The sequence below is a fragment of the Mchenga conophoros genome, linkage group LG3 (genome assembly GCF_057382185.1).
Source record: "Mchenga conophoros isolate Kocher_MC1m ecotype Shallow Benthic linkage group LG3, M_conophoros_male_GT1.1, whole genome shotgun sequence".
In the NCBI taxonomy this organism is placed as follows: Eukaryota; Metazoa; Chordata; class Actinopteri; order Cichliformes; family Cichlidae; genus Mchenga; species Mchenga conophoros.
Window position 1 is genome coordinate 8,662,550 of NC_140528.1, and position 26,747 is coordinate 8,689,296.

General features: G+C 43.7%; 1 long non-coding RNA gene across 1 annotated transcript; it reads right to left on the bottom strand.

The window, feature by feature from the left end:
• Positions 1-13,693: 13,693 nt before the first annotated feature.
• Positions 13,694-18,848, bottom strand: LOC146577171 (uncharacterized). Its single transcript, XR_014889181.1, has 2 exons — positions 18,598-18,848; positions 13,694-13,950 (listed from the first exon to the last, which is right to left on the bottom strand). It is a non-coding gene; the product is annotated as an uncharacterized LOC146577171 (long non-coding RNA).
• Positions 18,849-26,747: the final 7,899 nt, after the last annotated feature.

A 26,747-nucleotide genomic window follows, 5' to 3' on the forward strand; every position in this document is an offset into this window, starting at 1 on the left:
CATTAACTCCTCACATCGTTGTTACCCAACGGGAAAGAGTATTAGTATTAGCTACTATCATTTTTAATAAGTAAGAGAAAACAGTGTTAGCATTATTGAATAATGCTAATTCACACTAAATTAGAATTAGCTATTTACAAGAGCGTACTTAGAATTAGCCGCTCACATTGTTAAAAAGTAAGGGAAAACAGTATTAGTATTAGCACATAATGCTAATTCACGTCAAAGTAGCATTAGTTAATAATGGCAGCCTACTTAGCATTAACTGCTCACTAATATAATGCTAATTCACATCAAATTAGAATTAGCTGCTCACATTGTTAAAAGGGAAGGGAAAACTATATTAGCATTAGCTGCTAATAATTATTCACCTAATTAGAGTTAGCCCCTAATGGAAGCCTAGTTAGCATTAACTCCTGACATAGTTATAATGCAGGGGAAAAGGGTTACCATTATCAGATAATGCTAATTTACATCAAATTAACAATTGTTAATAATGGTAGACTTCGTATCATTAGCTGCTGTCGTTCTTACAAAGCAAAGGAAAACAATATGAGCATTAGCTGCTAATGCTTTTTCATCTAAAATTAGCATTAGCCACTAATGGCAGCCTACTTAGCATTAACTCCTCACTAATATAATGCTAATTCACGTCAAATTAGCATTAGCTGCTAGCATCAGCCTACCTAGCACTAGTTGTTCACATTGTTAAAAGGGAAGAGAAAACGATATTAGCATTAGCTACTAATAATTATTCACCCCTAATTAGAATTAGCCGCTAATGGCAGTATACTTAGCATTAACTCCTCACATTGTTATAATGTAAGGGAAAAGAATTAGCATTATCTAATAATGTTGACCTTGGCCCACTGGAAAAGTTCAGAACTAAAGATTTAGGAGTGTTTCTCGATAGCTCTTTCTCATTTGAGAAACAAATGAACTCTGTTATTAAAACCAGCTGTAAGGTTTATATTGTTGATTGTCATTTATGCTTAGAAATATTTACTCATATATGCTTAGAGTTGTATAATCGATTGCATGATGATAGAGGTTTGATCCTTAGTAGTCTGTAAAGACTTTGTGTGCCTTCCAGAGTGCTCTGGCATGCACACACCACTTGGGGCCATGAGAGAGGTCGTACCCTCTCTTACTGATTTATGGTGTAGGACAGGGGTCTCAAACTCAATTTAGCTGGGGGCCACTGCAGGCAGAGTCTGGGTGAGGCTGGGCCGCATTAGGTTTTCTACAAGAAAGGCATGGTTAAAAAATTCCAATCTTCTCAAATCTCTTTATTTTTATTTTTTAACACAAAATATGAAAAATGAATAAACAAATTAAGAATTAATAAGAAAATAAATCAATCTGTAATACATAAATAAAATAATAATAAGATATTTTTAGTCAGTGAACTTGTGTGTATCTTTCAGGCTTCTATATCTACTGTATTTAGATTGAAATGTCTGTATTAACAGTTCTATAACCTTCTTCTGAACATGAATGGAACACTGTAGAAAATGAACTGTTCTTCTGAACATGGCTTCTCTTGCCTACTCCTTTCTGCTAGAGACCTGGCAGCGTTTCCTCTCGCATAGCCGAGCCAGATTTGGCCTGAGGGAGGAAGCAGTTGCGGCCCTCAGTATGTCTTGAAGATGATCATCCGTAAGTCTGGACCTGTACTTGGACTTATTGAAGTTCAAAGTGGAGAAGAGCTTTTGGCACAAGTATGTGCTACCAAAAAGGCACATGGTCCGCTTGAACATTCGGGAAAGCCGAGGGAAACTAGGGCTCAAGTCTCTCAAAAATTGTCCAAGCTTGTCTGCTTTTCCACTCACCTCCCTGAACTTTGCTTTGAGTTCAGAGTTGCACTGCAGCTCAATGAGCTCCATTTGAAGCACAGAAGGGGCATCTTGCACATCAAAGGAGAAGGGGTCCGCAAAAATGTGAAAGGTGGCTCTGTGTGTCTTGAAGTCAGCAAATCTGTGATCAAATTCCTCCTGTAGCCTCAAAATGACATCAACATACTCGTCAGCACTGAATGGTGTGCCTGCATCCACGAGAGCCTTGCATGCTGGGAAATGGCAAAGGTTTGTCTGAGAGAGCTGAGCTTTCCAGAGCGCCAGTTTTGTGGAGAATGCTCTCACGTTGTCATAGGCAGCACTGACAAGTTGCCCCTGGCCTTGTAACGTCTTGTTCAGTACATTAAGCTCATGTGTCATATCAACAAGAAAAGCTGAGTCCATGAGCCATTTGGGATCAGTTAGCACAGGAACACTAACTCCATCCTTCTCCATGAAGGCTTCACTTCTGCTCTCAACTCAAAAAGTCTCTTTAATACATTTCCCCTGCTGAGCCAACGTACCTCAGTGAAGTCGAGCACATCCCCATATTCTGACTCCATTTCCTCTAAAAAAGCTCAGAACCTTCGGTGCTTTAAGCCCCTGGATCTGATTTGGTTGATGCATTTCACAACAATAGACATCACATTGTCAAACTTCAGGCATTTGCTGCAAAGGACCTGCTGATGGATGATGCAGTGCAGAGCAATGGCCTCCTCCACGCCTTCCTCTTCCAGTTTGTTTTGTGCCACCAGTCCATGTTTCCTCCCTGTCATTGATGGCGCTCCATCTGTTGTTATTCCAACAAACCTCTTCCATGGCAAACCAACATTCTCAATGGCATCACACAGCTTGTAAATATCTGCTGAGCGGTGGTCTGGCCATGCATTGGAATTACTGTGAGCAGCTCCTCCATCACTTCAAAACTGTCATCAACACCACGGACATACATTGGGAGCTGGGCAGTGTCGGTGATGTCTGTGGTCTCATCAAGAGCGACTGAGTATACACTGAAACATTTGGCTTTCTCACACAGTTGGTCATAAATGTCACTTGACAGGTCAGAAATGCGATCTGCTGCGGTGTTGGCAGAAAGGCTGATGTTGCTAAACTGACCTTTCTTTCCCGGACAGACTATATTTGCAGCCTGCAATATGCACTTTTAGACAAATGCACCTTCTGTGAATGGCTTCCCTGCTTTAGCAATCATCTCACTAACCACGTGGCTCCGACTGCTGCATTATTCTCTTTGGTTGCTTTCTTGGAGAAATCTTGCTGCCTCAGTAGATCTGTTTTAAGACTGGCAACCCGGTTCGCTCTCTCGTCTCCCTGGTATTTTGCATCCAGCTCAGCATGTCTAGTTGTGTAATGACGTTTCAAATTGTATTCCTTGTGCAGCGCAACTTTCTCTGTGCAAATAAGACAGGTCGGGGTGCCCCTGTGCTCAACAAAGAAATATTGCATTTCCCACTTTTCCTGAAATTGTCGGTGCTCATCACCAACCTTTCTCTTCACCGCAGGCTTTGAAAAAGACATGTTTGGCGCTATGTGACATTTATAATTCTACTTGGTGTCACTGTCGCATTGAAGTTTCAATCAAGCGTTTAGCCGACGGACGGGGAACGTCTCAACGCGTAGAGAACGTCATTTCTGCTTCTTTTTCTTGCAACCGTAGCACGGCGATCGGCAGATAAAAAGCCGGTAGCAGTCTCCTTTGTTTTTACGCTCGATGTTCATGTCTTTCATGACGACACGAACACCGTGGCGTTTGCAGATGGTAGAAAGTGCAGGGATAGCGAGCGCAAAAAAGGCGACTGCTCACGGCGCCGGGCTGTTGTTACAGGAGAAAGAAGCGGAAATGACACCGTGACATATAACAAATAACATCAGCTGTTTCTGATGTTAGTTGTTTTGACTGCTTTTACATTATATTGAAATATATGTAATGTTCATGTTTGCTGCAATGCAAACGCAGTGATGCAAATAAAAACATGGAGCCACAAATTACGGTGCGACCCTATAATTAGTCCGGGTTACCGGGGACTGTTGTTGCCGATGAACAGGTGTCGCTATGTGACTGCAGACTAAATTGGGCTGCATTGAGTTCATGACTTTTCTTTTATCCCGCCGCCTACGCATCACTGTGAGAGTTAATATGAGATCTCTCTCTGTGGAAAAATAACTTTAAATCCCACTGACGTGTGTATAAATCTATATACGTATAATGTCCCGCTGGGCAGCAACTTAAAAAAACAACTTTTTTTGAAGTGTTGTGAACGCAGCGCGCTGGGGCGAATGTTGGCATTTGCCCAATAGAAAGGAGGAAGCCAGCCAGGCACAGAAAGAAAGAAACACTCCAGGGCAACGCTGCTGGAACTTTGACTCATTGAGAAATGTTTCCCTGCTTGCATCAAGCCCAGCTGGTGTCCCCTGAGATCCATATCCCACCCTGATTGGTGGGTTAATTCAGCTCCGCCCACAACACTGTAAAGTGTCATACATTATCAAACTAACATTACATTTTCATATTAAGGTGGGGCCAAAAACTATCGTCCTGCGGGCCGCAATTGGCCCGCGGGCCGCGAGTTTGAGACCCCTGGTGTAGGAGGACACCTACTCTGTGTCTGGTTAAGTATAAGAGCCCTTTGTTAGGGGGACCGCTGGACTCTTAGCACCAGCTTTGGGGTCACAGGGTCACATCTGGAACACACACCTACACTATGCACAGACTGGTACTCTTTGTTCATACCTGTGTAAGACGTCATAATGAACTTGTGCATATTCATGTAAGCTCAATAAAGAGCAGTGTTACGAGGGAGCAGACGAGAGCGACTGAGGTCAAGTGAAGGAACGGCGCTGTCACAGTTCTCTCCCTCATCAATTGTCTGGTTCCAGCGGTGGGTCTGTGCTAGACGACCCATCACCAGCTTTTTCCACTGGTTACCAGTACGTGGTAGAATCCACTTCCAGATCTGGTTGTCTTTAAATCTGTGAATGGATTGGCTCCATCTTATCTCTCTTTAACAAAAGAATCCAAGTGGAGCCCTCAGGTCTGCAGATAAGCAGCTTCTGACCAGAACTAGACGTAAAAACAGAGGTGAGCTTTATCGATGGCTGCAGCCAAACTCTGGAACAGTCGCCCTTCACATCAGGTCGTCACCAACACTGGACATTTTTAAAAGCCGGTTGGAAACACATTTGTACTCTGTAGCTTTCAATCCTGACCAGTCTTTATAGTCATTACTGTGTATGTTTCCTATTTTCTCTCTACTCTGTGCAGCACTTTGGCTCAAGCTGTTTTTAAATGTGCTGATAAATAAATGTAGATTTCTTTGAATAAAACAGTGGAGCCGAGCTTTGAGCTCAGTGTGTAACAGTGTGTGTGTGAGAGCCATGTAATGTCCATGTGTGCATGCTGACTGTGCTGCTCTGACCCCCCTCCTCCTTTCAGGGTGGAGCCTGCTGGAGTCCGATGGTTGAGACCAGGTCTGAGGAAGTGTAAGTGTGTTTTTAATGGGATTCATGAAAACAAAGCAGCACACATTCAACCATCTTCATCATGTCAGGAGTCATCATCAAAGTGTCAATCAATGAACAGATGATGGATCAATAACTGCAGCTGGATTGTGTTTGTTCTCTCCATCAGATTCCTGTCAACTCACAATCGACACAAACACAGTGAACACAAAGCTCCAACTGTCTGACAACAACAGGAAGGTGACACATGTGGAGGAGGTTCAGTCATATCCTGATCATCCAGACAGATTTGATGTTCATCCTCAGCTGCTGTGTAGAAATGGTCTGACTGGTCGCTGTTACTGGGAGGTCGAGTGGAGAGGAGACGTTTATATATCAGTGAGTTACAGAAGCATCAGAAGGAAAGGAGTCAGTGACTGTGTGTTTGGATACAATGATCAGTCCTGGAGTCTGTGCTGCTCTGATGATGGTCCTCAGTCTGTCTGGCACAATAGCAGACTAACATCCATCTCCTCCTCCTCCTCCTCCTCCTCTGTCTCTAACAGAGCAGCAGTGTATGTGGACTGTCCTGCTGGCACTCTGTCCTTCTACAGAGTCTCCTCTGACACTCTGATCCACCTCCACACCTTCAACACCACATTCACTCAAACTCTTTATCCTGGGTTTAGACTCTGGTATCCTGGTGACTCAGTGTCCCTGTGCTGAGTGGAGTGTAAAGAGTGTCTCCTGTTACAGAAACACTCTGACTGTTGAACAGATAGTTCAGTCTGTACATGTCTGTCTCTTTCACTCACAAACACGTTTTCAGATTCATGGATTCAATCAGTTGATGTTTGAAACTCTTCTAAATGATTCCTTGTAAACTTCTTCCTCTTCAGTCACAAACAAACAGGAAGTGATGTCACATGTGTTCCTGTCCACACAGCAGAATGAGTCTATTGCTGACAGTGATGTACAAACAGAGTGAGCATTTCTGAGGCTCAAAATAAACTGAGTAGTTCACTGAATGAACAATGGACTGTGAGCTCAGTTCCTTCATCATTAGTATGGATTATATATGTATATGTATTATATTAGTATCATATATATCAGGTGCTGCTGCTTTCAGTCATTGTGCAAATGTGCTGTTTGTAAGCTTGTAAAGCTGCAGTCAGCTGAGACTGAAGAAGTCACCTGATCAGTGAGCAAACGTTTCTGAAAACGTCCAGATGAACAGAATCAACCTTTTGGGATCAGCCAGCAATGCAGCATCATTGTTGTTCAGCTTCAGAGGTTTGCAGGAATGAACTGATGACCAGAAACAGCTGCAAAGTCCAAGAAAATACCAGCTGGAGTTCAGCTGCATTTGAAGAAGTCAAAGAAAAGTAAGGATGGCAAAGGGCGACGTTTTCTTCCAAAGAGCTGCAAACATGGTCGACGCCTCATTAGAAGAATCATCTGGACATTTGTGAGGAACTCTAACCAAGAAAGCAACGTCACACAGATCCAACAGACAGTTTCCATGACTGCAAGTGTTGAGTGGAAAAATGCTACATTGCATTATTGCATCCTCTCACCACAGGAGGCGCTGTTGGCACCACTGATTGCTGATCAGCTGTTCTCTGATGATCTGATTGATACTGTGAATAACGGGACTCACTGAACTCTGTGACACAGTGAAGATTACAGAGTTTAACTTCACCCTTTAAGACTGACCACAGAACCAAGTCCGCCAGAGCTTTTGTTATATTTTTACATGCTGTGGAGCCATTTGTGGGAGCATTTCAAGTTGCTATACATCAATACAACTGTTATAGCCCTAATTTTAATAATATGTATGCATTAAGTCCATAGTAACTACATAAACTGCAAAAAAACCTCTGCTCATCCATCTCTGTGTGTATCAGGATACATTTGGTTCATAATACACAGAAAAATCAGAGTTATTACCTGTAATAAATGTGAAAGATTCCTGCAGTGATAACCAGGCAGGACTGAAACACATCCAAGCTGTCACCACGGTAACAGCACCGCCCATCCACAGGTGAGGGGAGGAGCAAAAAGAGGGACTTTGACCATTTTATACTAAAAACACTCAACTAATGTTTCTAATATGAAACAAATAAGCCCACATTAATGTGAGCGTTTATTAAATAATAATAATGATGATTTCCTCCTGATCTCATTTCCACAGCAGAGAAAACTGTGGTGTATATTGAGGTGGAGGGTGTGGTCTGTGGCTCAGGTGTAGAGTGAGGGTGGGGTGCACCACAGCAGCATGCTGGGACTGCTGAGGGTGGAGGAGGGAGTGATGATGACATCAGAGCTGCAGCACAGAGACCAGTGAACACACAGTCTGTTCATCTTTGCATAGATACAATATACAGCACAATATTGAATGACAGACACGCTGTGGGAGCTTCCACAGATACACTGACGTCAGCATCCAGAGTCCTCCTGCTGCTCCCCCCTCAGAGCCCCGTGATCAGCACCAACACATTCAGTTAGATGACAGAGTCCAGCTGCAGCTAGAATCAGCTCCCCTCTGTGAACAACAGCACAGCGTCAGTGTTTCACACTCAGTGAAAGGAGGAAACAGCAGAAGAACACCATGTGTGCTACGTTTCCCAGGACACACTACAAACTGCACAAATACAGAGCAGCACGTGGAAGGACCTGGAGCTGCATTTACAGAGCTGCAGACAGCGTGATGTCCTGTATGGACAGGTGGAAGGAACCAAGTCCTCAGCTGGAACACTCGTGTTTGTCCACAGACAGGAAACACAGCAGGAAACTTCCTCACAGAAGTGCAGCTCATGGATAACACACTTCCTGTCAGTCAGAATGAGGCTGCAGCCAAACACAGAAAGGTGTTTTTGTCCAGATGAGCCCAGAGAAGAAACACGAGTGTTCACAGACATCAGAAGCTCAGAGAGGTGAAACATGAGGTTGGAGTCCTCGTCAGCATCCAGAAGAGCTGCTGTGAAACCCTGAGTACTCATGACAGACTCTGATGGCACAAACACATCATGATTCAAACAGAAAGACAAACATGGAGCTCCTGATCCTCCTGCATGAGAACAAGCTGACATGAGCGCTGTGTCTGAGAGTGTCTCCCTGTCACAGTGACAATAACACAGCTGCTGCTCACAGTCATTAAACTGACCTGAGGTCAGCTGTGCTCCTTACATATGAACCATGTGACCTCACATCAGTGCTGTGGATGACTGTAGTCATAGAAGAGTAGAGCTGTAGCAGGTGGTGTGAGGAGGAGGTGGTGTATTCTAGTTAACGCAGTACTGAAACACTCCAGCAGAGGGCGCTGTTAAGTCCTTATTGTAACACAGTTACTGTGTGCAGTTAGACTTCATACATAATCTGCACTTATTTCCATCAGACATGCTGTCAGTAAATGATTGGTTTCTATTGATTCTACTTCCTGTTGACTCGTTTGATGACAGTGAAACAATCACAGCTGATTGTGTGATGATGTAAACTGTCACTGTTACATTCAGTGTGTGTGACATAATGTTAGTGCAGGCTGATAACAGCCTGGTTCTGTTAGAAACACATGAACGTGTCCATAGATCAGTGTGTGTTTAACATGAGAGCTTCAGCCCTGCTGATGTGTTAAATAAAGACATGCAGGAAAACTGATGAGACTCTGAAATAACTCTTTATATTTATAATGTAACTCTGCATCAAAAGAACAACAAAGGATCCCAGACAGGTTTCTGTGAACAAAGACCATTCTGATGTTTCTGTGTTTCTAACACTTTGACATTATTAGTAAACAGACTGCAGTGAGCAGCATTTATAAAGAGCTTCTATATAAAGATATGACAGCTGTTTGACAAGTTTATCACTCTGTGTTTGGACCTGATCAGTCCAGCTGTTTACTTGAAACATGTTCATTTACCTGTTCTGTTATATTCATGTTCTTGTCTCTGTTGAAAACACATTTTAATGTCCCTCAGATTTTTCTCCCAGATGAATAAATATAAAAATGACACAAACTGACTGCAGCTACTTTTTGTCCTTTCTGTCAAAAACCTTCATGTGACTCATGAGAGACACGTTTCAGCTGTTTGTGACAGATCAGAGGCCAACAAGTCATTTATAACACTTTCCATCATTGTTTAAAGTTCTCAGTGTTTCTGTGTTGCTGCGTATAGGATCTCCCAGCATCATCACTGTGCTGTCCAATCATTGTGTGCGAGGTTACCCTTATAGTGCGATGTGTGTTTGCACAAAGAGAAGCATGTGTGTCAAATATAAATAAGCACAGAACAGAAACAGCTGCTCGTTTCTTCTGTTTAGAGTCAAGTTAGTGTTTTGTGTCTTTGTTTGAGGCCTGATGTCGAGCAGAGGTGTGTGTAACTGCACTGGTCTGTTATATGTGTGAAGTGTGTGCTTCTCTTCAGCATCATCTTTGTCACTGCTGATTCCTTTGTGTCATCATGTGTTGAGAAGAGAGAACAGTTATAACGGAGGAGCAAAAGGAAGCCCTGAAATCTGCATCAACAAGGAAGTGTTGGCTCACCAGTGATCCCAGCAGAGCCACTGGTTTGGCTCCAGTTGTTACAGATTCAATGATGTTGTTGCTACAGATACATGTCAGCATCTTTATTGAATTTAATATGAAGCAGAAATGGTGTCATTAGGAGAAGAAGAGGAGAACAAGTCCGGCGAGGAGGCAGCAGCTCTTAAAGATGAAACAGCAGCTCAGCCCTGAGCTCAGAGAGCTGCACATGAAAAAGCTCCTCAAGCAGATCCTGTCAGAGGTTTGTCATCAACAGGAGGAACTGTTCACATCATAGGATGAAGATGCTGTCTGCTGGATGAAGAAGGTTATTTAATGCAAACGTTCACACTGAAGTCAAATTGTTGTCGTGTTGAACAGATTCATGTACTGATCGTCTCCAGAATGTTAGAAGAGCTTCAATGAATCATTAGAAACAACTTACAGCTGCACAGCTGTGTCAAACACATCTGTGTGTCATTGTGGGATTGTTGTGTTTCTACATGTGACACACGTCTAAAACATGCACACAATCTGAACACAAACAGGGACTCATGTGTTCCCACAGCCAGATGCTGAGAGCCATTTCCTTGTAGTCCTGTGTCTACATACATGAACCATTAGATGTTATTGGAATGATTGTCAGCTCTGATAGTTTCATGTGTGTTTAGCTGGACGCTGTTTGATCCTCGACATGTTTAAAGGTGTCCAGTCCTGAGACACTGGGGCTGGAAACAGCTGTGATGTCATTGGACTGTCACACAGACAGAAGTTCATGAAGTGAGCAGCCGAGGAGCCGCTGATGTTTTGGATTCAACAGCATTTGAAAGGTCGACACAGACACATTTGCACACAGAAAGCTGAATCTGTCATATGCCACAGTGAACTCACTGTTCAGTGTTTTTCAGGAAGCTTCTTAACTGCCTCTGCTGCCAAACAAGCAGCTGATGTCCTTGAGAAGAAGCTGAAGAAGTCTTCAACAACAAATACAGGAAGTGGACTTTCAAATACTAGATTCACTTTAGACTCACAGAGAAATGACTCAACCAGCTGTGTTTGACTATATGAAAGGTCAGTGTGTGTCTGCACACAGACTGTTGTGTTGGACTGTTATTCAGTTGTCTGCTGAATGTTTTCAAATGTCTGCATCTCAGCTGTGATGAGGCTGGGGGTCATGGGAGGCCACCGTAGCAGCCTCTTCAACATCATGACATCATCATAAATGCTGCTGGACTGTCTGATGGGCTGACGGTGAAAAAGCCGTCGGGAAGGAAACAGAAGACATTTCAGAGGCTGCAGCAGATTTCTTTGATTCGGGGCCTTTTTCAGCTTTATTGGACAGAGCAGTGAAGATAAGTGACAGCAAAGCAGAGAGAAAGGGGGCGTGGCCCGGGTCAAAGCCAGGCCAGCTGCTCTCCACCTCGTGGTCACCTGCTCATCCTAGTGAGCTCCACCAGCAGCCCTTTCACACACTTTACACTGTCAAACACTGTGTGTGGACCTCAGCTAACAACAGGCTACATTTAAGTCTGGACTACATGCTTTTATATTGTTTTTATTCCATCAGCAGCTCAACATCATGAGCAGCTTTGACATAAAGACATCAAACTCAAGCTGACTTTAAACTACTTTTAATACAGGGGCTCAAAAACAACAACATCTTTATTATATATCAGGACAGAAAGTCATTTCATCTCAAAGGGAAACAGCTTTATTTGGAATAACCAGCACTATCAACTGGTTTGGGATCTCCACCAGTTTCATGTCTTTGCAGCTTCTCCAACAAAGTTCCTGTAAAATCAGCATGTTTGTCTTTATTGGTTTGATAGTGATTGATTATTCAGTCCCAATCTGCTGTCATCTAAAGAACAAAATGATGTTTCTATGAGTCACAAAGCTCCAGATGTTGTCGGCTTCACAAAGAAAACAAAGAACTTAAACACAAAGTGTTTGGAGCCAAAATGTTCCCAAGCTGCTCTTTTTGAAATGGCAGAGGTACAGTGGTGTCTAACAGCACACTGTGGAAGGCAAACATGTTATTGTTGGATGAAACTTCATGAATCCTTTGTAGATTTGAGCTGTTGGAGCCTTTCTTTTCTCTTCAGGTGTACAGATGCTGAGGAGGCAGGTGAAGCAGGTGGAGCTGTTGTGATGCTGCAGAGGGTGTGTCTTAGTAACTCTGTGAGGCAGAACTGGATCCAACATTGTGGATGTGTTGATGTTGGAGCCATTAAGAGTCTCTGGCCACACTGTAGGATTTCCCTTTGATCCACTGTGGGGGCATTTTGGAGTCTGTCAGTGAAACTCTTCATGTTTGTGTTTGACTCCAGTTTATAGAAACAGAGAAATGTGTCATGCTTTTGTTCGGCCTCCACAAATACACACATTTGTTCATTGGTTGGACTTTTTGGAAGGAGACACATTGAAAACCATGTTAATAAGATCTTGTTGTTTCCTGTGGATCCGACACAGAGAGTGGACTTCAGACAGAAAGCGTGGAAGAGATTTTAGAGGCCGTGTGTGGCAACAGGAAGTTTCTGTGTGTTTGCTGATCTTACATGTGGAAAACAACACGTGATGTTTGTGAAGTTCTACAATGATCATTGTTCTCACAGCATTTTGAGTGGGAACAGTTCAAACTGGGAGTAGTGGGAGTTATTTACTGATTGAAACAAGCTGAATGTTTCTGTGACGATGAAGATCAGCAGCTCAGCTGATCAATGAACTGACATCTATCAGTCGTTTCATGAGATGAAGTCATCAGCAGACATTTGTTCTGACTGTGTGATGAATGTCAGAACGTCAGGGCTCTGCTTTAGTCACTGCTTGATGATCATTGGCTCATTGTTGAATCCAGGGGCCCAGTCTGACCTCTGACCTTTGCTGCAGGTCTTCTGTGTTATCTCCACTTTCATGTCTGATCTTCTGCTGTATCGTCCAAAATAAACATCTGGATCATTTCCAACACTTCAGCAGATCTTTAGTTTGGGCAGTGCAGCACAGAATAACACATATTGTACTATACTGCCCACTTCCTGATCTTATTGGATCTGTGTGTGAGGTTGGTGAAGGAAACACATGTTTACTGAGTGAGTCGCTGCCATTAGGAACTAGTTTTTATATCACAGCCTGGAAATCACACAGGACCATTTCTGCAAGTGAAAAGTCGTCATTGGAGGAAAATCATTGTGTAGTTTGTGCGACTGAAGAATTGTCCCAACTACATGTGCTGCTGACCCTTGACCTTTTCTTTAGGTGCACAGAGGAGTCTGTGGGAACATCCAGAACTGAGGCATCTTGTGTACAAACGTGTTCAGACCAGATGTCAAATGATGTCAGATGTCATCCGTGAATGGATGCAACTGTGGATCGTTCCAATAAAATGAGACAGTTTTGTAAGTACAAGCCCACTACAACCCATCATCAACATTTTAAATTACATTATACATCTTCACTGATATAAAGCACCACTATTTTAACCTGATTCACTTTTTCCACCCTAACAGTTCATTCCTCAAATCAAACAAGATATTTGACCCTAAAAAAATGCATCAACAAATCATTTTGTAATAAAATATTTATTCTTCAACTTTTACAAGTGAAATCAAACAAGTGTGTTTAAGAGTGAAACCAGAGTGGAAGCTGCTCATATAGAGTCCAACCCAGGCTAAAGTAAGCTGAGTAGAGCAGCACCATCAAAGTGTCGGCTCTCTGAACACGGTGCAAGATCGCCATCTGCAGGACAAAACTAGTTTTTCTCGCCCTCCTCGTCAACATCAAGATGATGTCATCGTACAGCAACTGATTCCCTGTCCGTCTGGAACAAAGCATTTACATTAAAAAAGACATTTACAGAAAATACAAACACCAACAACACATCTCATCATCACATGATATTTTATTATTTATTATATTATATATTTTTATTGTACCATCAACATCAACAAATACCAGCATATTTTCTTTGAGATTGAGTAGAGTGGACCTTTCCCTTGGTTCACTTCCTGCTCGCAGCATCAGCTGACCTCTGACTTCCTGGTTAAGGTCTCTCAGCGTTGACTGGAATATCAAATCGGACTCACACCATGTTCTTGTAATGTGGTCATGTCTGTCCGCTGTTTGAAGAGCATCTCTGGCCTAAACACAATAGGAAGAACAACAACACGGCAAAAAAACAACAACACATTTCCATATTAGATGAAGGGCACCGTAACTGGAAATGGTAACATTCATCTGATGCTGCTTTGGATTTATCTTCTGTTTTAGATCAACTTTGATCACTTCGAGCCATCTTTAGTCCGTTTGTTCTAACTTCTCACTAACATCTCGTATGATTTCAGATCCCTGCTGTTCCCCAGCTGCCCTGTAGGTGGCCTCAGTGTGTCTCACACCATTTACAGATGATTACAGGTCGTTTACAGTTCAAACAGGTCCAACATAAGAAATATGCAGAAAATATCCTGCTATAACAGTTTGGGTCAAAGTGCAGATGTTCCAGATGTTCTGAGTCTGTCTGTGTTTCATGTTAACATGTAGATGTTGGACCAAAGTGAAGCTTTTTGATGTGACAGCAGGAATGTGAAGTGTAACTCTGAGCTGTAGGAAATGAAACTAAACAGACTTTTTCTCCTTTATTTATAGGAAAGTGTAGGAGAGCAACAGATGAACAAGCGTTACTGTAACAGGAAACATCAGAGGACCTTTATGTTCATCATCATCACTGTTTCCTTGTTCTGTCACAAACACACAACACTTCCTGCTCTCTCTCTCTGATGGATCTGATTGGCTGTTTCATTCACAGGAGGTCAGGGCGTCACACAAACAGCTTTAACTGCACAACGACACACTTTAAATCATCTGCAGACAAACCTGTGTGTTTGATTTATGAAGAAATAATAAAGACGTGTGTACAGCTGTCCATGAAGCAGCTTCTCACACAAACTCTGACACTTCAGCCACTTTAATTCCTGCAAAGCTGCGTAATAAAGAGCTGTGACTGCTATGAGCTGCTGATGATGACTGCATGAAGCTCTCAGCTGAAGCTTCTTTCATTTATTTTAATGTTAATGTCGCCTTTTTAAGTCTGTGTGAGGATTTTAATGACACACATTAAAGGAGCTTCTTTGATTAGAACCAAATTCATGTTGATTTTCAGCCTGAAATGATAAAAACTTTAATAATTCTGTTTATAATCATCAACCTGGAGACTAATGAAAAGTATAATAGTGAAAAAAAGCCTTTATTATTTGAGTAATGCCTGAATCTGCTCAGAGACAACACAGAGGTGTTGATGACAGTTTGACATTAACTGAATTAAAAACAAAGTGCTCTTATTGTGAAAATCTGCCTCCTACTTCTTTAAATCATTTTTATGTATTTTTTAACGTCACAGTGAAACATTGAGGCATTAATCTGACACAGTTTGATCAGCAGCTGTGTTTTCACTGACGTTTCACTTTGATTTGTTCAGACTGAGCAGAGAGGATCGGTTCTCTGTGTGCGCACTGCTGAGAAACACAAGCTCATTTCTGCTGTTTCATGAAAAGTGTTATGGAGGAACAAGAAGTTCAGCCTCTAAACTCTCAGCGTGAGGACTGAGTGAAGAGTTTCAGAGCAGAGAGTTTTGGCTCACAGCTTTTAGCGTCTACACAAAGAGACGATTACGCACTTGATCTGAGAACATCTCCACCTCCTACAAACAAACTCTCCTACGAGCAGCTGTCACAACCACAACAGGCAGAAGACTGGATTTCTTCAGGTCAGATTTACTGCAGTTTGCATAAATTGTGTGTCACAGACTTTGTAGTTCACATTTGTGCGACTCGTTTAAATTTTCTCCTCCTGAAAGTGAAACTCTTACAAACACATCAGGCCACAACCTGCTGCAGGTTAATGATTGATCTGAAGGCAGCTGACCTTTGAGCAGGAACTTGTGAGTCTTTTATTGTGTTTAGCACTGCCAAGTGCTGGCCTCTGCTTCCACCATCACATTTACACTGGTAGGTTCAGCACTGCTGCCTGCTTCAGACTGAATCCAGCAGCACAAAGACACAAGTTAATAAAATCAGCATCTATTCCTTTATCACTGCTTTGTTACAGAGGAGAACAACGCTCCAGTAACGCGTAATCCGATTACTTTTTTGAAGTAACGAGTAAAGTAAGGGATTACTATTGCAAAAACAGTAATTAGATTACCGTTACTTTCCCGTAGGAACGCTGCGTTACTGCGTTACTAAAACCGTGATTTTTTTGCGAGAATGTCTCACGACAGTGACGTAAGCGAGTGCGCCGTTAGTGACAACAGCTGTGTGCAGATCAACAATGGATCACATATCGAGTGCAGAGAGAGTATGAGCGTGCAGCGTTTAAAGCGTGGAAGTACTGACCTTACTTTGAGTTTGATTCCATAAAAAGTGACAAAAACATTAGTGTCCGCTGTGCGTGGGAAGAAAACTTCTTTTTACAGCGAAAAAACCCCTAAACTTCCAACAAGCACCGAGTAGCTACGACGTAATGGGAAACTCACAGAGAAACTCGCGGATTCTTCCACTGACCGCGGCACACCTGCACCAGGGTAAACCTCCGCCTACCCCACTCCTGCTTTACAGGTGAAAATAGAGCAACAGGACCGCTGAGTCTTTGACTTTATTTATTTTCTGCTGTGTTTTACTTGCATCTATTTGAAAGACTGAGTGTAAACACACAAAATATTTTATTTTATGTGCTGGAATGTGCAGAAAATAGGTTTAAATGTTAAACTAATTTCTTCCAGTCAGAGAATGTTGCATATAATTAAATGTTTGCTTGATGCATAAAGTTAAAAGATTAAAACTAATTAAACAAGTTTTAAAAAGAGACTTTTCCATTTGATTACATTTTGTATGATGGATTATGCAGAAAAAGTAGAATTGGGCTGAAAGATCTATCGCTTTATCACCTACTCAGGTTGTAAATCGGGTTTTTAAAAAGTAACTAAGTAATTAATTACTTTTGAAAATAAGTAATCAGTAAAGTAACGGGATTACTTTTTGGGGGAAGTAATCAGTAATTAGTTACTGATTACTTTTTTCAAGTAACTTGCCCAACACTGGACAGAGTGTTGGCTTCATCACCGACACACGTCACCACATCAGGAAACAGCTGGTTCAGTGAGTATTTAAGGTTCACTGCAGACAAACTGGAGAAAAACGAATCACATGAAACATTTGTTACTGGTTTCTGACCTCGTCGTAGAGACTCACATACCTGTGTTCTGCTATCAGTGTGATCACATGTGCTGGTACAGTTTGCCAGGTTGACCCATGTAACCTCCACTATCCTGTAGACGTGGAATATGTTTCACATATGGATCGCTTCATTACTCGACTATGACTGTGTGCTTCACAGGTGCTTACTGAAGTGCTGCTTTACACAAAACCAGACAGTAAAAATAAGAACTGCAGGTCCAGACCACAGGTTTATGTGTTGATAATGATGATGTGCAGTCACTCATTGTCACAGGATACTTCCTGCAATGATGCTACGGGTCATGCAGTTCTGCAGAGGTGGAGGAAACAGATGCTTTTCCTAACAGAGACACTTTAATGACTTAAAGAATCTAACTGACACACAAACCTCAGTTTGTCTGACATTCATGAGAGTAAATGCTCCTGAATGTTCTGTTAGTTCACTGGATGATTGCTCCTGTTTACCTGACTTCAAATGTAAAGATCCCTGAGACAAACTCTCAGTTTCAGGCCACACGAGTTCAGCGGCGACACGATCGCACAACCGGCCGCGACATTAAAGGCTGACGCGCTCACTACCTTTGGTTGCAGCGCTCCACTCTCAGCTCACACGACATACACAAAAATAATGACGCTGGATGCTTCTGTGTCCTCAGAAACACCAGATCGCTGTTCACGAGAAAAGGATGGAAACAGAGTGAGACATCACTCCCGGCGGACACACAAACACTGTGCTAAGGTTTGTTTCAAAACGGAGCTCCTGGGTTGTGTAGCTGCTGAGCGAGCAGGTGGCACACAAAGACGCGCTGTCAGGAATCATTACATCGAGACTGACAGGACGTCACTGGTACATAAACACTGATCTGTGGTTTACTGACAATGTTCTCAACAACAGACGCACAACCCTGGTTTGGTCTGGTTATTTGTGTTGTACGGCTTCGTTGGTCTGACGTGATATTAAGACGAGCTTTTAGGGACGTCAACAAAAGGATTTCACGTGCTGAGGTCATATTTATGAATCAATCTGAACAGCTAATACTTTACCTCTTTATTTTATAACACATATGAACACATGTGTATGGCGTATTTCACGTCTTTATGGGCGTATAGATCTGTAAACAGGCTGATGGGTGTGTGTCTGTTTATTGTAGCGGTGCAGAAATGTTAAAAATGATGATAATAACAACACTTCTCACATCAGGCTACAACACAAACCTCCTGATAGCTGCAAACACCAAAACCCCCAACGACAGGCGCACAAAGAGCGAGCAGGGACCCACCCTGACAGCATGTGAGCCTCCTACTACGACTCACTGTGGAGCAACACAACACCAGGAGACGGAGGATATGAGAGAGGATACAACTGCTGTGGGGGAGCAGCCACACACTCCACAGGAGACGATGGGGTGAGAGATGGTTCGGTGCTCCTAACATCATGTGGACGCTCGTCTGCACATAAACAAACCTCACCTAACCCCACCTCCTTTCTCTTTTTGCAGGGTGGGGTGCTCCATCCTTACACACTTTGCACCACGTGGCTCTCCATCTATTCGTTTACCTTCTTGGGTCTCTTCCTCCTCTGTCCCAGCCCGTTGAGGCGATCGCTGGGGTCCAGCCTGTAGTGGGAGTGGCTGTCCTCGCTCATCCTGTCCCCGTCCACTCCGGGTTATTCCTTTCTTCTTTCTGTCCTCTGAATCGAGCTGACCTCTCTCCTCTCTGGTCCTCGCTCTCTGAGCCGGCGGAGCATGAGAGAGAGGAGTGGTTGGGGAGAGGGAGGGGAGACGAGCCAGGGAGGGAGGGAGCACAATGGGGTTGCCATGGCAGCAGCTGCCACCAGTGTTTATCTGGAAACGTCGCTGGCAAACCAGAATAGTTGCCACACTCAGCAGCCATACGTTTGTGTGCGACCTGCCCGTGGCTTCCTCGTTACAGACACACCGAGAGGAAACGCTCAGACACAAGGCCGAACATGAACGAACACTCGTGTGTGGGAGGAACAGGGCACAGACTCCACGCCGTCGTTAAAGATGGCGTGTGTGCTAAACAGAGCTGTGCGCTGATCGATCAGTCAAGTGAAAAAAAGAAAGGAAGCTGTCTGGATGGAGTTTGCTGCTCCCACTAATCAAAGAGATGCATCACAGCTGGAGCTGATTGATGCACGAGCCACCGTTTGCACCACCGACTCCACGCTTGTGTTTCCTTTCTGCACCATGTTGTTAACACTGACCCCACACAGACACACACAGATCCACACAGACCCACACAGACCCACACACACACACACACACACACACACACACACACACACAGACCCACACACACACACACACACACACACACACACACACACACACACACACACACACACACACACACGTCCTGCATGCTAAGAAGTGAGTGAAGGATGCAGAGGTGTTGAGACGGACACTGAGGATGTGGGAGCACAGACACCGTTCAGCCTGTGTTTGTGTATCAGAATGAATCAGGCAGAAAAACATTAAAAGCAAACTGGTTGTCCTAAAGTGAATCAGGCTGCAGTCAAACTTCAGCTGATCTCTCATCAAAGCTCCCAGATCGATTCGTGCTCCAGTTTCACCATTTCAGCAACACTGTGGGAGAACGGGGTCAGCTTCCAGCAGGGGCCACGATTATGCACAGAAGGAAGACGGGACACGGCCGGTCCTTCAACCATCGTATGGATGTAAGAGCCTAACACAGGTAACACAGGTCACAGCAGCAGAGCTGGTAGCAGCTTTGTGCGCTTGTAGAAAACTCAGCGGTACTGCAGAGGTTGTGTACTTTACCAGGGAAACGTATGTATTTTGTGTGTGGTTGAAGATTTCCAGGTTGTGTGTTCTCCTGTTTTATTCAGTTTATCAGAAGTCAGCAACTAAAATGTAAAAGCAGCTAAAAAGAAAAGACAATGATAGCATTGTGTGCACAGTGTGTTACAGAGCTGTTGGTGGCAGTCCAATCCAATCCAATCTTATTTATAAAGCACTTTAAAATAGCCAGCACAGGAACAAAGTGCTGCACGGAAAATAAGTTAAAACAATAGAACAACAGAAAACAGCAAAATAAATAAATAAAACACATAAAACATCAAATGAAAACAAAACAAGATAAAACAGCATCGAATCACCTAAAAACAACTGAAATAAAAACCAACATCTCACGTGGTGTCAAAGCTCAGGGTAAAGAGGCGGGTTTTCAAGACTTAAAAACAGGTAAAGAAGAGGCCTGTCTGATCTCCAAAGGAAGCTCGCTCCACAGTTTGCAGCTGCTACAGCAAAAGCAGGATCTCCTCTAAGTTTACGCCCAGTCCTGGGTACATGCAGGAGCAGCTGATCAGCTGGCCTGTATGAGGCTGTCGCAGCTCAGAGAGATGAGATGGGGCGAGGCCATGGAGAGCTTTAAAAGTAAATAAAAGAATTTTAAAATGAATCCTAAAAGAAATGGGCAGCCAGTGACGTGAAGCTAAAACAGGGGAAATGTGCTCAAACTTTCGAGTGCCAGTTAAAAGACGAGCTGCAGCATTTTGACTAATATATGATGCAAATATCTCCTCAGCCGAGCCGCCCTTCGTGCCCCTCCCACAGCCACATGCTCCTTCAGTCTGCCTGGCAGAGAGGGAGGGGGCGTCTGGCCTAGTGCCAGGCTCTCTCAATATTTTATGAGAGGGAGGGGAGGGAGGAGGTGCAGCGGGTTGGTTGGGGGTTAAGAGACTAGCTACACTGAACTACGACGGGGAAACAATTATCCTCCCTGCTGAATTTATAAGTTTGCTCACTTACAGAGAAATGAACAGTCTCTGATTTTTACCTGAGTTTAGAAACATCGAACAAAAAACATATCAGTTATGAACAGATCTGCATGTCCCTGAATGAAGTGTGTGGTCCTCTACAACCCTGGATCCCACAGACTGGCTGTGGGACTCTCAGCATATAGATGCAAAGGGCGTCAGCATGAAGCTCGGTGACTGTGGGAGCAGCAGTTCTGACCATGATGTGATCAGTCAGCCTCATGGGCGGAGGATGATCATAGGAAAGGTGCTGGATGGGCCCAAACTCACACAGGAGGAGCTGGTTAATGGTGAGAAGGCAGGTGGATGACAGTCACCACATACTGGTAACACTGGTAGAGGATTGAACTACTGCAGCACCCACGCGGTTTAGCATGTACAAGCCCGTCTGAGGTTTGACCGTCTGGATGATTGGCTGAAGGCTGAGAAATGCTGAGTGTGACACACCAACATCCCCACAGTCAAACACACAGTGGTGGCCGTGGATGGGTGCAAACAAAGCAGGGGCTGAAGAAGAAGTGGGCTAGCCAGCCTCCAGAGCCTCCTTTACTAAATCTGTGGAAGCAGCTGTAAAGAGCAGTGGGCCAAAATCCCTCCGGACATGTCGGCACTTTTTGATCAGTTCAGATTCTGGGAGATGCTCTGATATAAAACATGTACACAACAGAAACGAACAGAAACATCCGTTATTGTCCTGATTGGGGAAATCCCGGTGCTCCAGCAGCAGAGTGACGGGCAGGAGCAAAGCCTCACACAAATAAGAAACACGAGACTTACAGTAACAATAAGAGCTGTACAACATGGAACAGCAGCAGAGTGACGGGCAGGAGCAAAGCCTCACACAAATAAGAACTACGAGACTTACAGTAACAATAAGAGCTGAACAACATGGAACAGCAGCAGAGTGACGGGCAGGAGCAAAGCCTCACACAAATAAGAACTACGAGACTTACAGTAACAATAAGAGCTGAACAACATGGAACAGCAGCAGCGATGGAAACAACCTCGTGTTTGTTGGAGCAGGGATGGTTAGAAAGAGACGACGCTGCTTTGTGCACGGACCATATTTATGAGTACGAGTAGTGAGTTTAATGATATTTCAATTATATGACAAATATCCAGTGTTGGGGAGTAACGGAATACATGTACGAGTAACTGTATTCTGTTACAGTTACTGTTTAAACAGGTGGTATTTAGAATACAGTTACTTTGTTGAAGTAAATGGATTACACTGGATGTTGGGGAGTAACGGAATACACGTACGAGTAACTGTATTCTGTTACAGTTACCGTTTTCAATCACATCTTACACTCTGTGCTACAGTCACAGCGTCCAAGCAGGGAGGCAGGAAACTGCCCCGTCGCCAAGGAAACCTAGGTGTCTGTCTGTTGTCAGGGCAACAGGGCAGAGGGGATGGGGAGCAAAAACACGGATAACGACAGGAAGGCTGGGCAGAGACAACAAAGGCAGGCGGGGCCGTCAGCTGACATCTTTGGATAGCAGGAAACTGTGAAGCATAAACAAATGTGATGCTCACGATCTGTTTACATGTTGTTTTCTTCACGTGGAGTAAAAATGGCGTCATTCACGAGACCTGGTTGTTCCAAATATGTCAGATTCATGTGCTTATCCATCGTTTTCCTACTGATTCTCCACACAGACAGTCAGCCTGTCGTCAGCTACTTTTTTACTTTTCAGTGGCTTGTATGCAACGCTTGGGAACATGCTGGGGAGGGTTACCCATCACCTGCCAGCATTTCAATCAGAGAACTTCCTGAATCTTAGTTTATGACAGCTGGAGCCATTTACATATGTAACACTGCTGTATTAGTCCTATTATATAAAAGGAGGAGCAAACAGTGATGTGTTCTGCTTCCTGCTCATTTCTTTTCTTCTTGTCTCAAACTGACTGAAAACACAGCACAACAAACACGAGTCACTGAGAAACATCCGTGTTTCCTTTATTATGAAGATAAATTACATTTAATCTGACGATTATGCTTTTCTTGCTCATGAGTCACAAAATCAAAGGTAAGTTGTCGAAGGGCGCCCCCTTGTGACGGCTTGCCAACAACACATACACTACACGCCACGATCCCTCACACAGGCCACGACTTTTAGGAAAGAGCCCCATTAAACGCTGTTCTTCTGCTCAGTGAACCAGCAGTAAATCAGGAATCCCAGGCTGCTGCGAGGCGGCAGCGGCGTGTGCACTAACAGGCAGCAGCTCACATGACCGGCTAATGTGTCAAAGTTTTCTATGAGCGACACTCACAGAGAGAAGAGGGGAGCCTATCAGAAATAGCACGGCTGACTCGTAAAAGCTGCAGTGAAATCAGATAATGGAGGGGGGGGGCTACACCTTTGAAGACAGTGACCTTGCAGGTGACGTATGGTGAAGGTGGAGACTGTGAGGGGGGTACTAGCAGAAGAAAACGCTCAAAAACACAATAATAAGGTGAGCAGGTTAGTGTGTGACTTCAAACCTCTGAAACATGGTTTGAAGTATGAGGGAAAGAGTCATGGTGGTGTTCAGTGCATCCTCTGAACAGAAGAAAAGAAGACAAGGAAATGTGAACGAGGACGTTCAGGATAATGAAAGTAGACGGGAGAACTGGGCAGTGGCTGCAGGTTTACAGTGACCTGTGTGAGAGAGCACATGCTGAGGAAGCAGAAGAAGACTTGGCTGAGGTTGGAAGGATGTGCAGCACGTCAGAGTAAGGAGGACATGAGGGCAGACATGAAGGAGATGAAGAATGATGGTCCTGATAAACATCTGGAGGTCTGAAGGGGACTTTTTAACACAGTGTTGGATGATGAGGAATGGAGGAAGAGCGTCCTGGTACTGAAGAATCAGGGTGCAGAGCTGCAGCAGCCACAGGGGGATGGAGCTGATGAGCCACACCGTGAGAAAGAGCTACTGAAGTGAGGTTCTACATGTAGATGAGGAAGTGCAGAGAAGGTTAGAAGGAGTTGTATCATATCTGTGTGGATGTGGAAAAAGCACACGACGGGACACCAAGAGACGTACTGTGGTACTGCACATACTGAGCACATACTGAGCACATACTGAGGCTGTGCAGGAGACAGCAAGGCACAGGTGAGCTGAGCTGTAGGAGGGACAGATGGATTTAAAGCGGGGTTGCCATGACATCAGGACTCGACTCTGAGGCCCTTCATGTGTGCGATGGTGCAGACAACACTGGGAACTATAGTGAGAACAGGGAGCAGGTGGAGAGCTGGAGCCAGTAAGACTGAATACATGTGTGTGAAGGAGAAAGGTGCCTGAGTGAAGCTGGTCCAGAACAACACAGTGCACAGGGCAGGTGCAGAGGAGGTGGGGTGGGTGGAGGTGAGGGTCAGGGGGGGTTTGTGAAAGAGGAAACACAAAAACCTGAAAGGGAAAATTTAGGAGACGGTAGCTCGTGATGGCAGTCGGGCGAGCTGTTGTGTGTCGGAGACGGTGGCACTGACAAACCCAGGAGGCGGAGCTGGAGCGGTTAAAGATGGTCGACTCTTCATTGGGAATGACCAGAATGGAACCGTTTAGGTAGAACACAGGGGCGAGGCTGGACACGTGCAGACGACTGATCGTGGATACACAGGGCAAAGGGTGTCGAACAGTAACTAACACAGAAATACTGCTGTAAAGGTCCCAGTTAGACATGCTGAAGCACAGGTCAACAAACAATCTCAGCTTCCCTGTGTGATTTCACTTCATGGCTAAATCATCGTTTCAGGTTTCTTTGGGTATTTGTGGGTTTGAAGTTTTCACCCTAATTCATAAAAAGCCAATCAACAATCAGGAGAGAGGAGTTCGTCTTTCTAATTACAACTAATACGATTAAAAGACTTATTTATAAACTCCGTTAGCGTCACAGTACAAAGTTAAACAGAGAATCAGGAATCCTCTCTTAATATAAGTGATCACATAGATCTGTCAGCAGCAATTTGTCACGTAAAAACAGCACATCAAAAGGACTCTGCAGTCACAGCGCCCCCTGCTGTTATCACACTAGAAAGGTATTTATTATTATATTAATTATGCAGCATGCAAACATATATAATGTCTCTCTGAGGGCATCTTCCTGAAATATTAATGCATGTGCTAAACAGCTGTACTCAAAGGAAGCACACACACACACACACACACACACACACACACACACACACACACACACACACACACTCTGTTAAGCATGTGTGCATGTTGGCTGTTCATGATTTATTTATGGATTAGATTAATTCAGATCTTATTGCGCACAGAACTCTGGGGTGTTACCAGTTCATTACCAGTCATGTAACAGTAGCCCAGTTCAGCACAAACCCAAACAGTGATGACATACTGGTCTGAGCTCAGCCTTTCTTTCAGGCCTTTCTATCACTGTCCACTGTCACAGCAGGACGTCCAATAATCAGAGTGGCTGCTGCTTCTGCCTCGTGTCTCCACACAGAAAGGTCAACAACTATTTGAGGCATATTTACCTCTCTGTCACCAGCCCCACAGCAAACACATACAGAACGACGGGGCCGTCAGCAGGAGTCAGGCTTTGGACAGCTCCATGTCAACTTACCTGCAAGAGAAAAGACAAATTAAGTAGTTACCTTAAAAAAACAAAAGGAATTATTTCTTAGTATCTGGTGAACTAAGTACCTGCTGCCATCACAGATCATCAGAAACAGTTCCAGATGCACAGACAGTGGCTGCAATGTACATTTTTAAATTGTTTTTAACACTTGGATCCACTTTAGTTCTGTTTATGTTACGACAAAAACCAATCCCAGCACAGGCAGCAGCACCCACAGGCGTGTTGTTTGTGTCACTGGCAGCTATAAATAACAGCAACATGTGAATGAAGTCCGCCGAGCTATTCTTAGGCTCTGCACTAAAGGAAAAGCCATAAGCTTTCTAACTCCAGTGTTCTTCATATGTCCCCCCACACATACAAAAAATCCATTTTTAAAAAATGATAGAATGAAAAGAAGATATACAAACATCAAATGCCATAAAACGCTCTGAACAGACGAGCTTCCAAGGCAGACTAATCACTCAAGGACATGGGATCCCCTGGCCCCCTTCATAAAGGCCCCTGGCCTCAGACTATTCTGTGAGTAGGGGACTGCACCGAGATACCAAACCAGTTTATGAGACATGACAGTGTGCTGGTGACTGGGATATAATCCCTGGATACAAATCTTGTGAATACTCATAACCAGTTTCAATGGAGAACACTGACATAAAACTCCCTGTCTGAATTACTTCTATGATTTATCGTGCAGTTTAGTGCAACTACAAGATAGAACCGATTAGTAGTAAGAGCTCAGTAAACCTTATGCTTTATAGGTGTTTGCAGTGCTATGAGATGTAAAACAATAAACCGAAATACACTTAAATACAAGTACTGTATTAACTATTATGTAAAATAAACTACAGAGTGCACTCTGCAAAGTGTGTTTGCAGGCAAGAGATGCAAGAATGCATGACAGAGCAATAGAATAGAATAGAATAGAATAGCTTTTATTGTCACTGTTACAAGAACAATGAAAGGCTGTTTGACATTTCTCCATGTGTGTGAAGTATTTACACAATCACAGACAAATTTACATTTACACAAGAACGATATGTACAAGTTATACATGCACCTGCAAACATACGGATACACCCATACAAACATACACGCACATGCATACATGTATGTATAAATACATGCATGCGAACATACAGACGCATGTCTCCACATACACATACATACATGCCATGGCTCGCTGACTGGGAGTGCCGAACTGAGCTCCACAGGAATGAATCCAAAAATGTTACATTTGAATGTTTCAGATCATCAACAAAATGTTCATATTAGACACAGACAACACAAGTAAACACAACATGCAGGTTGTAAATGTAGCTA